The following is a 13,905-nucleotide window of genomic DNA, read 5'->3' on the forward strand; positions in this document are numbered from 1 at the left end:
GTTCACAAGTGTCTCCCTTGATGCCATGCATTCCTTCTCTAGTGCTTGAATTTGATGTTTACCTTCTTTGAGGCTGTCTGCAACTCATTGTTTGTGTCTATTATGGCATGGAGTTGATCCTCTTTAAGTAATAATCTTTCATTTAAGTGCACCATTTCCTTCTTGATATCATCAGAAGTGACTTGCATTTGGGAGAGGGATAACTTGACCTCTTTCTTTCTGTTCAAGGCATCAAGTAGCTATAGGTGATTTTCTTGGAGAGAAACCGTGGCTTGTTGGGCATCCTTTCTACTTTTTGCTAGAGCATTTTTTGCAAGGAGTTGTTGCTGCATTTGTTTTGCCATGCTTTCCTTGAGCTTATACATTTCAGTCTTGGCACTCTGTAACTTGGTTTGGAGTGATGGGAGCATCTGCCTTTCCATTTCTCTTTCCTACTCATCAAGCACCATGGTAGCAAATAATTGAGACCATAAAAATGGAGAAGACTGACAATGAAAAGGAAAATATAGAGTAGAAAAAGGCACTATAAAGGTAGATTCTTCAGACATAGAAAGGTCAAAGATTGAAAAGTCAAAGATTGAAAAGGAAAGGGTTGACCTAAAGGAGGCAGATAAGGCCAAAATAGAAAAGTCAAAAAGGGCTGACCTTAATGCAAATAAGATAGAAATGGACAAGGTTGATAGTGAAAAGGAAAATGCAAACAACAAAAGGGCAAAGGTAAAGAAAGATGAATAGCAAGTACCTAGCATTGATCCTCTTGAGGAGATGGTTGAGAAATTACAATACAAAGGACTCCAACGTATCAAACAGTGCCATGTACTTATTCTTGACATGAATGGGGGTTTTGGTGCTGACGTTGAACTCAAGGAGTCACAAGTTTGAGCCAAAGCATGCACATTGATTCCATAGTGCCATAGAAGGACACTACATACATTTTGAACAAAAGGATGCAGTACCATTCTTAGTGTTGGCTTACGAGTTTTGTGATATTTGGATATGGATCTATGCAGTAGGACATAATCTATCCAAAAGAATAGATCTGTATTTTGCATGTGTGGGGGTTAAAGGCCACTGTACCTTAACCCTAGTTGTACAATACTAAAACACATATATATATGGATGACATAGAAGATTAGGGTGTGCTCCACCCACTATAACTTCTCTCTCTCTCTCTCTCTCTCTCTCTCTCTCTCTCTCTTGTTCTGCCTCCATTGTTGAGATCTCTCAATTGGTATCAAAGCATGGGTGTTCTAGTTGAGCCCGGGTGTGAGCCTAGATCTCGAAGTCTACTATTGCTACAACTCTGTGGGAGGAAGGATAAGCTTTGTTGGGTGACTTTACTTGCATCTTGGTGGGCATAGACCTTGCGAAAACCTTTGGAAAGTCCTCTGAGTGGTTTTTTGCAGCCCTGTAGGTGGTTTTGGGGCAAAAAGAAGTTTTTTGATGATTCCTCTTTTCCTTTCAATTGACTGAGAGTCTAGAATGACCTATAGAGGCAACCATTTCCTGCTTTTGTGTCCATTGCACTTAGGGAGTTTGAAAACCCCTTCATTCTTGAATTTGGGATCATTTTGTTAGATATATGACTCACTATCTTTGCTTAAATGTTTTTCTACCAGTGTGTTGGAACTCAAGTTTGAAGTAACCATTCACATATCTGTCAGTTGTTTTGGACTCAAGATGTCCTAAAACTTCTATATTACCCATCATTTGCACTCCGATGGTGTTTACAAATAGATCTATATGCAAAAAACTTTTTTGGTCCATGTGTTGGACTCGGTGATTGTTGGGACCATAGCTTTCAAAATCGTATGTTCCATTACGTTCTGGAGGCTAGAAAGGCCCTACCTGTCAGCACTTATGCAATTTCATGGAGATTTGGAGAAGTTCCATCTCTCTGAGATGTTGAATCGTCTGTTTCTCTGTCAAAAATTCATTTAAAGGTTTAAACCTTTGATTTTTTGATTACAGGTCAATGGCAAGGGTTGACTCCCCATTTCCCATTATTAGTTGGGATTTCAAATTTCCAATAGAAGAGCGATATTTGTAGATTGTCTTGTTGAGTCCGATTATGCAGTGATGCCCATGTTTGAGGCATCTTAGAATTTATTTTTACTAGGGATCATTGACGTGGGCCATGATTTTTTGAATATACCTTATGCAGATCACTCTGGTTAAAGTCTGAGCCATGTGCACTCATTCATGATTTGCATTGGATTGCAGTGGATGCTTTACATGCCATTTGGATGCATTGTGATCCTTGTTAGATGCACTGATAGGCCCAGATTGCCTTGTGGGATGCTTTATTGATGGATGTTTAGCATATAGATGTTATTTTATGCTGAGGGACAGCTTTGACACATTCCATTTGATGCACTGATAGTGCTATGATCCCCTAGATGAGACATTATTAATGCTTATGCCCATGGATGGTATTTATGCCTGAGGCATTTAGCTCTTATTGGCACTGGGTTTGCCTTTGTTTTGTCATTGCAGGTTGACATTTTCTTTTGGGCCAAATTTGCTCATATGGATGCATAGTATATGCACATGAGTCAGATGCATTTTAATGCTTTGAGCATTGAGTTTTTGGTGATATTACCCTCCATTTTGGCAGACATATTTGGGTGCACCTAGTATTTGGTGTGATTCTTTCTTACAAGCTCTAGCATTTGGGATTTTTCTTTATTTACATCATGGCATCCTCTTCCATGTCTAAAAATGAGTATTTCAGCATAAAAAGTTTGATGGGACACACTATTCTTTGTGGAAAGAATAGATAAGGGATGTGCTTATTCAAAGAAGCGAATTAAGCCCTTAGCAGGGATTGAAGCTAAGCCTGCAAATATGTCTGAGGATGATTGGAATGAGTTTGATGCATTAGCAAAGTCTATTGTTAGACTTCATCTTGCAAAAGTAGTTTATTTCACAATACTAAATGAGCAGACTGTGGAAGATTTATGGAAGAAATTATGTGCCACTTATGAGAAGGAAACTTCCTCTAATAAAGTTTACCTCCTAAAGAGGTTTTTTGAGCTGCAGATATAGGAAGGGGTCTCCATTGCTTCTTACATGAAATTCAATATTATTTTTAGCCAGCTTCAGGATCATAAGATGAATTTTGATGCAGAGACAGACAATATTCCTCTTGTGTTCATTGCCATCCTCATGGGATACCTTCCATACAGCTGTCAGTAGCTTTGCACCTGGTGGAGTACTGAAGTTTGATGATGTTGTGGGTATCTTGTTTGCCAAGGGGATTAGACGAAAGTCTATGGATGGCAACAAGCTGGATGTAGCCTTAAATGTACAAAGGGACAGATCACAGTTCAGGGGAAGTCCCAAGAAAGAGGGAAGTCTCGTAGCAAATCTAGGGCATGGAACATTGAGTGTTACCACTGTGGCAAGAAGGGCCACATGAAAAAAGATTGCTACAAGTTGAAAAAAGAGCAAAAAGGATAATAAAAAAAATGCAAATTGGGGTGCAAATAAGAAGGAAGAGAGTCCCAAGGAGGACAAAGGAAAAATAAAGATCAAGGAAATTAATGCAGTGACAATGACATTTTCTTCATGTCTAATCTATCTGGAGACTTGCTTACAACTTCAGATGATGCATATTCCCAGGATTGGATTTTGGATTCTGGTGCTTCATTCCATGTTACTCCCCATAGGGAATGATTCTCCACTTATGACAATGGAAAGATAGGTTGTGTGCATCTTGAAAATAACTATGCATGTGACATAGTGGGAGAAGGTGACATAAAGTTTTCTTTTGCAAATTGGTCCACTTTTGTTTTGAAAAATGTAAGACATGTGCCTAAGCTGACCAAGAGTCTCATTTCAGCAGGTCAGCTAGATGATGCTGGTTTTCAGACCACCTTTGGCTTTCAGAGTTGAAAAATTTAGAAGGGCTCTATGGTTTTGGCAAGAGGTGCCAAGTGTGGAACATTGTATCCCTTACATGTATCAGGGGTGTCTAATCATGTTGTTGCAATAACCGAGCTGCCAAGTACTTCTTTGTGGCAAGAAGGGGAAAGAAAGATCTTAAAAAGCTTGATTTGATGCATTCAGATGTATGTGGTCCCATGCCTACACAGTCATTAGGCGGGTAGAATACTACATGACATTCATTGATGATGCAACTAGGAAAGTATGAGCTTATGCTATAGCTCAGAAGAGCGATGTGTTCCAACTATTTCAGAAATGGTTGGCTTTGGTTGAAAATCATTTAGGTAGAATGCCTAAATGCCGACTAACAATGGTGGAGTATATCTCTCTCATAACTTTCAACATTTTTATGATACACGTGGGATCAAGAGGGATCTCACATCCCCTCATACTCTATAGTAAAATCCAGTTGCAAAACAAATGAACCGCACCATTTTGAAAAGGTTGCAATGTATGCTTTCCAATGCAAGTCTTTTTGGTGGTTTTTGGGTTGAGGCAATGAAGACTACAAGGCATCTCATCAATAGATCACCTAATAAGAGTTTGGGTGGTGCTATTCTTGAAGAGGCATGGAGTGGAAAGAATCCCTCTTACTCTCATTTGTGTATATTTGAGTGTGAGGCATATGCACATGAGTCAAAAGAGCTTTAAAAGAAGCTAGATCCTAAGTCTAGGAAATGTATCTTTCTAGGCTATGGTAAAAGTGGAGAGATGGGCTATCGTCTCTGGGATCCGGAAGCAAAGAAGATCATATGAAGCCATGATGTGGTCTTTAATGAGAAGATGATGCATAAGACACCCATGAGGGATGTAGAAATTAGAAGAATTACTTTCTAGGATGTGAATCCATCTGCATATGTTGATAGATAGCAAGTTGTCCATGCATCAAATGTGCAAGAAATGGTGCCACTAGGTACTACACAATCAAGGTCACATGATGGATCATCTATTAGTGGAAATGATGATCTAAATATGGCTGATATGCAGGTGGTCCAACAAGCTGAAATTCCCTTGAGAAGATCAACTAGAATGTCTCTACCACTTGAGAGATTTATTCCAGGGGCAGACTATGTGATGCTTACTGATTGCGGGGAGCCTTCTTGCTATAGGGAGGCTATGATGCATGAGGATCAACACAAGTAAGAGTATGCTATGAAATTGGAGATGAGTTCACTCATGAAATAATAAGACTTGGGACTTGGTTTCTTTGCCACATGGAAAGAAAGTATTGGCATGTAAATGGGTCTACAAGATGAAGGTCACAGGTGATGATGTGCCTAGGTACAAGACCCGTTTTATTACTAAAGGGTTCAAACAAGAGAAGGGTGTGTACTTTGATGAGATCTTCTCTCCAGTTGTGAAGATAACCACACTTAGATGTGTACTTAGACTTGTGTAGCAGAGGATATGGCAAGACAGCTTTCTTACATGGGGCTCTGCATGAGGAAATTTACATGGTACAATAGGAAGGCTTTGAAGAAAAGGGCAAAGAACATTTGGTTTCCAAGTTGAAAAAGAGTCTTTATGGCCTTAATCAAGCGCCTAGAGAATGGTATCAGAAGTTTGATGCTTTCATTTGGTCCAGGGTTTCAAAAGAAGTGAGATTTGATCACTGCCTCTACACTAAAAGGGCTAAGGATAATAGTGTAAGAAAATAATACATCTGTGCTCAACAGATATCAGGATCTTGTATGCAAGAGAGAAAACAGATAGTATGGAGAATAAAAAATTTAATTATTGTAGAACTGATACAATAGATGGCGCTGCCTCCTAGCCGTGTGCTCCTATGAGAGAAGCTTCAATGGCATGTTAGAAATAGTAGAGGACAGAGGCTGGATGCTAAGGAATCAGGGTTGTTGTAGCCAATGATGAAATGGGCTTCACGGGCTTGCTCTTGTATACCCACCAGTTGTAGTCGATTGGGCTCAATTGGGTGACCGACCTAGTCCGCCCAAAACGATCGACTGGGGATCGGTCCCGAAATAGGCCACTGACCACACGATAGAACCAGTGCGTAAAATAGAGCAACTAACTTGCAGTGTTCGTTCGGCCCATAGCCATCCGAGATCATGTGGGACTCCAAACGGGCCCTGCAACCTGAGAGTGGACTGCCTCGAGAAATGCTCCGTCTACCCTCAATGCGGTCAGTCATGGGATGCCTTCCCACACTTGCATGTAGCCTAGTTGGCAGTGTGCCAACTCTGTCTAGCCATCAGGCCACACATGGTCCCCATCTGGTGTCCAAACTAGGACCTACCGGATAATCGAGCTACTCAAATGCCTTCTCCTCATATGGGGGGCTTACAAGTAGAGTTACCAGGTTCCCACGTAGTTACATGAGAGTGGAGCATTGATATCTAACAAATAGCCTGATACTCGTGGCACTTTAAGTGGATGATATCCAATTGGCTAGCAACAAGAACATTCATGAGCTAGATGCATTGAAGGCCAAGTTGCATGAGGCCTTGGACATGAAGTACTTGGGACTTGCAGGTCATATTCTTAGTATACGCATCATGCGTGATCAGAGTAGGAAACTCCTTTGGCTTTCACAGAAGGAGTATGTTGCATAAGTGTTGTAGCATTTCAATATGGAGGGGGGGAAGGCTGTAAGTACTACATTGCCTTCATATGTGAAACCGAGTCAATCAGATAGTCCCAAATCAGATGAGGAGAGGGCCATGATGGCCAAGGTTCCTTATGCATCAGCAGTTGGGAGCCTTATGTATGTTATGATAGCTACTAGACCATACTTTGCATTTGTAGTAGGAGTTGTTAGCCGGTATATGGCTAATCCAAGAAAGAGGCATTGGGAGGTAGTTAAGTGCATCATGAGCTACATCAAGGATACCAAGGTGATGCGCATATGCTTTGGCAGAGGAGAGATGTGTGTGCTTGGGTACATAGATTCAGACTATGCACGACATGTGGATACAAGAGATCCACTTTTAGTTATGTGTTTATATTTGCAGGTGGTGTAGTGTCATGGATGTCTCGTGCATGGAAGAGTGTTGCTTTGTCTTATGTTGATGAAGAGTCTACCTAGTCAACGGTTTGAGTATTTTCATGTATTGATGGGCATTAGATAGTGTGTCCACTGTTATTCTCCTTAAAGCCAAATTGGCCTTTAAGTGGGAGATTGTGGGGTCAATGGCCACTGTGCCTTAACCCCGGTTATGTACAATACTCAAACACACACACACACACACATATATATATATATATGAATGACATAGAAGATTAGGATGTGATGCATCGACCTAAACTTGTGTGGCTCTCTTTTGGCTCTCTCTCTCTCTCTCTCTCTCTCTCTCTCTCTTCCATGTTGCTTTCGTTGTTGAGATCTCTTAAGGTGAGTAAAGAGTAAGATAGCAAGCTAGTTGGGCTAGGACCCCTATCAAGAGGCCGATTTCAAGTTAAAAAATGACAAGACTATCTACTTCAAGAACCTATAGGCATTCTAGGATTTTTTCCCCACAATATAATGATCAAACACAATATAAGTCAACGATAGTCTATACAAATGCGAGATGAACAAGCAGGGTACACATATGTCGTTGTGCCTAAATTTGAAGGTCAAACTTTAAAAGACCTCCACACATTCCTCATCATTGACCTTGGAGTGTGGTTGTATGACTAGCTGCACTTACCGACAGATTGGCATTGGCCAAGAAAGTTCCATATACTTGGGGGAATCCACGCCAAAAATTGTGTCCATAAAGGAGAGCTTGTAGTGTGGGGGCAAAATTAGGAATCCAAAATATAGAAAGATCTTTGAAGATTAGGACCCACCTTTGTATGCATGCCTACTATGCAATCCACTTTTGTGGCAATTTCAAACAAGTGATGGATATATGATATATATATTTACTCTTTTGCACATATTTGAATTGTTTCCAATCTAACCAAAATCTACTAGAGAAGAGGATTTCTTGCTATAGCCACAATAGAATGGTAAAAGTATTAAGATCTCACAACAAAAGCTTTAAATGCCAACTCTCTTTGCACATGAATGTATAGAAAGCAAATGTCTAACCAAGTAAATATCATAAATAGAGGTAAAGTCCAAGTACAAAATATAGCCAATATTGTTACAACACCATCTGCAAACATATGTTGAGGTACATGTAACACTTGTAGACCTCTCCTATATCACCGCTGCTCTAGGTCAGCGGCTACTACTCTTCATATCACTTATGCACCATGATCTGGCTCTTCTACATTGTGTAGATTTGACCCTTTGTGTACTATTAGACTATCCATGCAGCAAATTTTGGAGTAGTCAAGGCATCGTTTTATTCATCATATCATTTTTTTATCCTCGTTAATAGAAGGCAAATAAGCAAGGCCAACCAAGAGCGATGAATCCAAGTAGCTAGTCAACCCAACTAGGGTAGACCAAGTCGACCAAGTCAGCCCAACTTGGCCGGCTAGTCAAGGCAGACCACGGTTGGTGGCCGCTGGTTGTTTGACCAGACCTTACAACTATATATATTTACTTTAAGTTACTCTAATTTACTGTGTATCTTGCCAAGGTAGCACATAAAAGCAAAACACAAGAGAAACTACATAAAATTACATAAAACAAAGCCTATAAAAGCACTTGTTTTGGCTTGCAAATGGACAAAGTGGTGATTTGAGTGTCTTAAAAGTATGCGTCGTTTTCATGTCTGGTGCAAACCTTCAGGGCTTAAGGTGTAATATTTTTGTAGATCTGGTGTTTGCTTTAGAAGATCCATGTCTCAGCTACTCGATTTCTGAGCTATCCCTCTTACGATCTGGACTGTATCGGTTCATGCTTCTTACTGCGAGGTTTAGTTGTATGAGCAGTAGTGTTTTCTTCTATTCGTCGAACGACGTAGAAATGGTTTGACATTGAAGGTTGGCTCCTTGACCCTGAACACTATGTTTAATCGCTATTTTTCCCTTGATTGGTTATGAAGGCGTTGCGCGTAGCTTTTTTCTTCTAATTTGGTAATGACGACATCGTGCGTAGCTTTGTCTTTTAGAAGAATTTGTGAAAGAGACCTTACAGCTATGTTTGAGCGGATTTATGCACCTCGTCTATTTGGCATTTGAGGGTCTTCTACTTCAGAGGTAGTTTGTGTGGCACTTGCTCTCATACGTTGAAGCCATAAGGTGTGGGGTATCATCTCAGCTCATCACATCGTGAGTTTCATAGTATTGATATCGTATGCCTGACCCTTGGAACTTTTGTGTATAAAGCTTGAATGATATTTTGGCCAGCTATAAGGTTTCTTCACAATTTCATTCGCTTTCATGTGTGTTTAGTCAACTCTTGACATTTTCTCAGTTGTCTTGCATGCTTTGTCTTTTCCTGCATGGAATGTTTGTGTAGATATAGTTGAGCATGTTTTAAAGATCACCAAAGCTTCTTGTTCGTGAATGGATAATCGAATTTGAAGTTCTTTTTTATATGCTCGTGAACGACTGATTATGTGGATGAAGCATGTGAATTTTAATTGAATCTTACATGTCGTTATCCTACTGTTTGATGCCAAGTTCATAAGATTTGCTTTCGAGAGGTTTGGAGCATGTGTTCTATATTTTTTGATTGAAATGGTTTTGAAGTTTGTGTAGAGGATCTTTTTTGATGTTCAATGTGCTTGTTGGAAAGTTTATAAGCTATTTATGCAGCTCTCAATGATGTGGGTGAGACACATGTTTAGAGTTCTTATGTAGGGGGAATTTGTGGATAAAACATGTGGTTTGGGTGGGTTGTTAGATCACAAATTAGTGGATTAATGCTTTATTTGAGGTAGGTGGCTGATGCTATGCTTATGACATTTGTTTTGGAAAGAATAATTTCTTTAAAGGTGTTATAACGCATGTGAATGCTATTATAGGACCTGTAAATGTTGCATTTTCAATTCGGATTATTGTTAAAAGAATATAAAAAGAATTTAGATTATTGCATTTTCAATTCAGATTATTGTAAAAAGAATGTTGGAAGAATTTGTGGCTATTCATGCAGTTCTCAAAAATATGGGAGAGACATGCATTTGGACTTGTTGTACACATGATTACATTGGGTAGAATCATTGGATGAAAGCTATGGATATTGAGTGGGTTCTTAGATCACAGTTCTATAGATTAATGCTTAACTGAGATAGGTGGCCAGTGTATCTTATGGTTAACTGAGTAGATTAATGCTTAACTGAGATAAAATGCTGAGGCTTGGTTATTTTGGTCTATTAATTGTATTTCTAGTTATGTCTAATGCAAATTAAGATGTTGTAATTTTATGGATTCTGTCCTCAATGTAATTGAATTATGACGATACAATTGCAGTGCGTTTTCTCTGCATTATTGCAAACTACTATTCTGACTATTAAATTCAATTGTAGTTATGACTTGGAGAGTTTCTTTGCTTTGCTCCATTTTATTTTGAATAATTTCCATTTAATGGAATCATGGCATAAGTAATTGTGGGTTGTTAGCTTGTGGGCTGAAAGTTGGTGATTTAATATTAATTTCCATTTAATGGAATCATGGCATAAGTAATTGTGGGTTGTTAGCTTGTGGGTTGAAAGTTGGTGACTTAATATTAAATGCAAAGGTTACATTTTGTTGCTCTATTATATTGTGAATTGATTTATAAATATTGCTATAATTAATTATGCTCATTCCTTAAGGATTGTACATGCTCTGATATTGGGTAGCTACTTGTAGAACTTGAGGTCTCATAGTTTTTTACATTGGAATTTTGATTAATGCAATTAATTGCAGCAATGGGTTAAAGAAAACTTGGCTAATTGTGCATGCAACTTGATAATCTTTGTGCATTCAGTACATCAAGGGGCACACTCATCTCTCATTGTTGTTGCACCAAAGCAGAAAGCAAACTTGCCTGGTGATTTACTTGCACTCTCTTTCAAGATTTTCTACTAGTTTCAATAGAATCATTTGGAACTTAAGGGTTGTGGATTTCTTTTTATGAGAACTCATTTTTGTTATTACAGATCTTTAAAGTTATGTCAATTGTGAAACAACAAGCTTGAATATTAATGATAGGTCTTCATATTTATTTAATTGTGTAGTATTCTCTTAATTTAGGCTTACCCGAGATATATTTGAGCCTGATTATTTCATTTGGATGTTATATTAGACATCAAAATATTGACATTTAGTTTAGCGAGCTTCTTTTAGGTAGAGATCTATTTTTAATCCTTGTTTCTAGTAAAAAGTAATAAATTGATAATATATTTGTAATTTTAGATTAGTAGACAAGTATTTAGTGTTCATTTCCTATATTATATAGCATTAAGTTGTGATGACAAGATCTAATTTTCTACCCTTACTTCAAGCAAATGGAATAATAAAATCCCCCCCTATACTTTGCACCGAAGAGCCGATGCATTTCCAACGATCCATCACCTATTGATGTCCACCGTACAAGCCCTACTTTGTTTCATGGTATTGCCTCCTTGCTTGCCCCCACCCACCTTGAAAGCATCTCCCACAAATAGGGTTTTTGTGTTTTGTATGACAGCAATCTTCTAGAAGACAAAATGCCTAAGATGATAGACTTGGTTGGAGAGTCCTCTAGTACCACACCATCTTTAGGATATGCGCCTAATAGTCCCATTGACAACTCTATGCATTGGATAGGTGAGGATAGCATTGATTCAGCTTCTAAAACTTTCTACATTTTAGATATTGACTTGACAATAAAGAATGGTGTTTTTTAAGGGAAAGTCTTAAGCACGTACGAGTCCTTTATGTTGAAAAATCTTTCTTATCCCAAAACTTTGAAAGTAGTCTAGCCGATAGGAAAGGTCATGGCTGCATAGCCCTTGTGATAGACGAGGTCTACTACATAGATTCTATGAAATCCTTGTATGTGGGTGATTGTATTTGTCTGGTAAACTTCTATGTATGTGTGAGGAGCAAGAATAATGTTAGTGGGATAAAAGATTATTCTATGGCTTGTGACCCATCCACCTGCATTGAGCATCTCCCAAGCTTCGATCTAGACCTTTAGCTTTGTCCTAAATACCATTGCTAAACACAAGGAGAGATGTAGAAATCGTATCAATAAGGGAGAGGGCAATGTTGCCACTAGCCACTATTGCAATCACAATTATTAAGCTAGGTACTTCCCATAAACAAAGGGATGAGCTCATTGTTGGCAATCGATATTTGGCTGGTGACTTGATTATTGTAAGTGTGCACCCTTTCGTGAATGTATGTTTTTAGACACTTGTCATGTTCTCTTTTCCTAAGATAGAGGTTGCTTGTGTGCTAATCAGCTCAGTTTTTAGAGTAACTTGAGGTCTGACTATGTGAAAGTTGCAGGCAAGTTCAATTTGTCCTTCGGAATGTTGGCTGCAAGATAGATACTATGCCGATTGCTTTCAATATGTTGGGTGCAACTATAATCGCACTGCTAAAGGACCCATGTCTTGCGAGCTACATATCCAAGGTCCACACATATCTAACAAATTGGCTGTGGCAATTAGGTAGAATCTCTCCACGTGCTTTGGCTAGTTGATCCTACCAATGAGTTTTGTTTTTGTATTTGTAGGTCAATGGTGTCCTCACAATCATAGGAATAAATTTCACATTGTATGAGTCTATTTGTAGTACATGCACAGAAAACATCTACCAAGACAACTTGACAAAGTTTTTTGCATGGTATGCAACAAGAATACCATTTTGTAGAAGATTCCTAAATTAAAAGCTCTTATCACTACATTGGAGGGCGGTGAGATCAAAATAATTCTAACAGACACTTTGATAGACAAAGTGCTACAGCTGCCCTCTCCTTTCTGGCATCTTCTTGAAGAAAATACATAGTTCTTAACGTCGCAACTATACGGATTAAAGGTCAGGTCGTTTTCTTACGAATATGGTCATTGGGTATATACTAGCATCCAATGAAGTAGTTTAGTGGCTTTTTAAGTCTGTCAATGTAGTGGACATTTGTGGGAGGTATACATTCACAAAGTGCTCTCTCCTTTCTTGTAGCTTCTTGAAGACAATACATAGTTCTTAGCTTTACACAGATTGAAGGTTAAGGGTCATTTTCTTATAAATGTGTGTGTAGTGGTGACTCGTTATATATTAGCATCCAATGAAGTAGTTTAATGGCTTTTTATTTCGATTAATGTAGTGGACACTTGTGGGAGGTATACATTCACATCAAAGAGTGTAATTTCTCAAAAAATTTGAATTGTTTAACTTTTGCATGAGCTTTGTCTCTTTGCAAACATTGCTTTGGTACATTGTACTATTTTTGCCTCTATTTTGGAGCCTCCAAAGTCAAGAGAGTTTGCAATAGAAAAATATGATTTGTGAATAGCTTTCTAGGTAAACTGTGATGTAATTTTGATCCATATTGCATCATTTTATCATTCAAAATACATATTTTATGACTAAGATTTCTTTTTAAAATACATATTGCATCATTTTATCATTCAAAATACATATTGTATGACTAATATTTTTCTTTAAAATCCCCATCTCATTGTTTTGGTTGTTCATGGCATGTCTAAATATTTTTCCTGAATATTATATATCGCAATTCAATGGCTTCTGCAATCTTGAAGGAAAGATTTTGCTGACTTTGAGACATGAAAATAAAGCTTTCAGTCTTCATATGTATTACAAATGCAGATTATCAGTGAATCAATAGTTTGTGTATCCAAATTTCTTCCCTTAGTGCTGATATTTGTTAGAAAGCTTTATGTGAAGCATAATACTCTGATGTTTATTTGATTGGCTAGAAGTTCAAGTTCCCTTTCTCATATTGGTTAAGCTTTTACTTATGTCATGTTCAAATCATAGAGTTGCTGAAGGTTACATTTAAAAGCATTGCATTATTAGGCTATTGATAATCAATAAATGTTGCTCCTTTGCATTAAGAATATCTTAGAAAATGTTGAGGAAAGATTTCTCTCTCACATATTTGACTTTGGCATGACATTGTAGCTC

This window comes from Dipteris shenzhenensis, chromosome 28 (assembly GCF_047967505.1).
Source record: "Dipteris shenzhenensis isolate YYH24624 ecotype China chromosome 28, Dip_SZ_1.0, whole genome shotgun sequence".
NCBI classification, from domain to species: Eukaryota; Viridiplantae; Streptophyta; class Polypodiopsida; order Gleicheniales; family Dipteridaceae; genus Dipteris; species Dipteris shenzhenensis.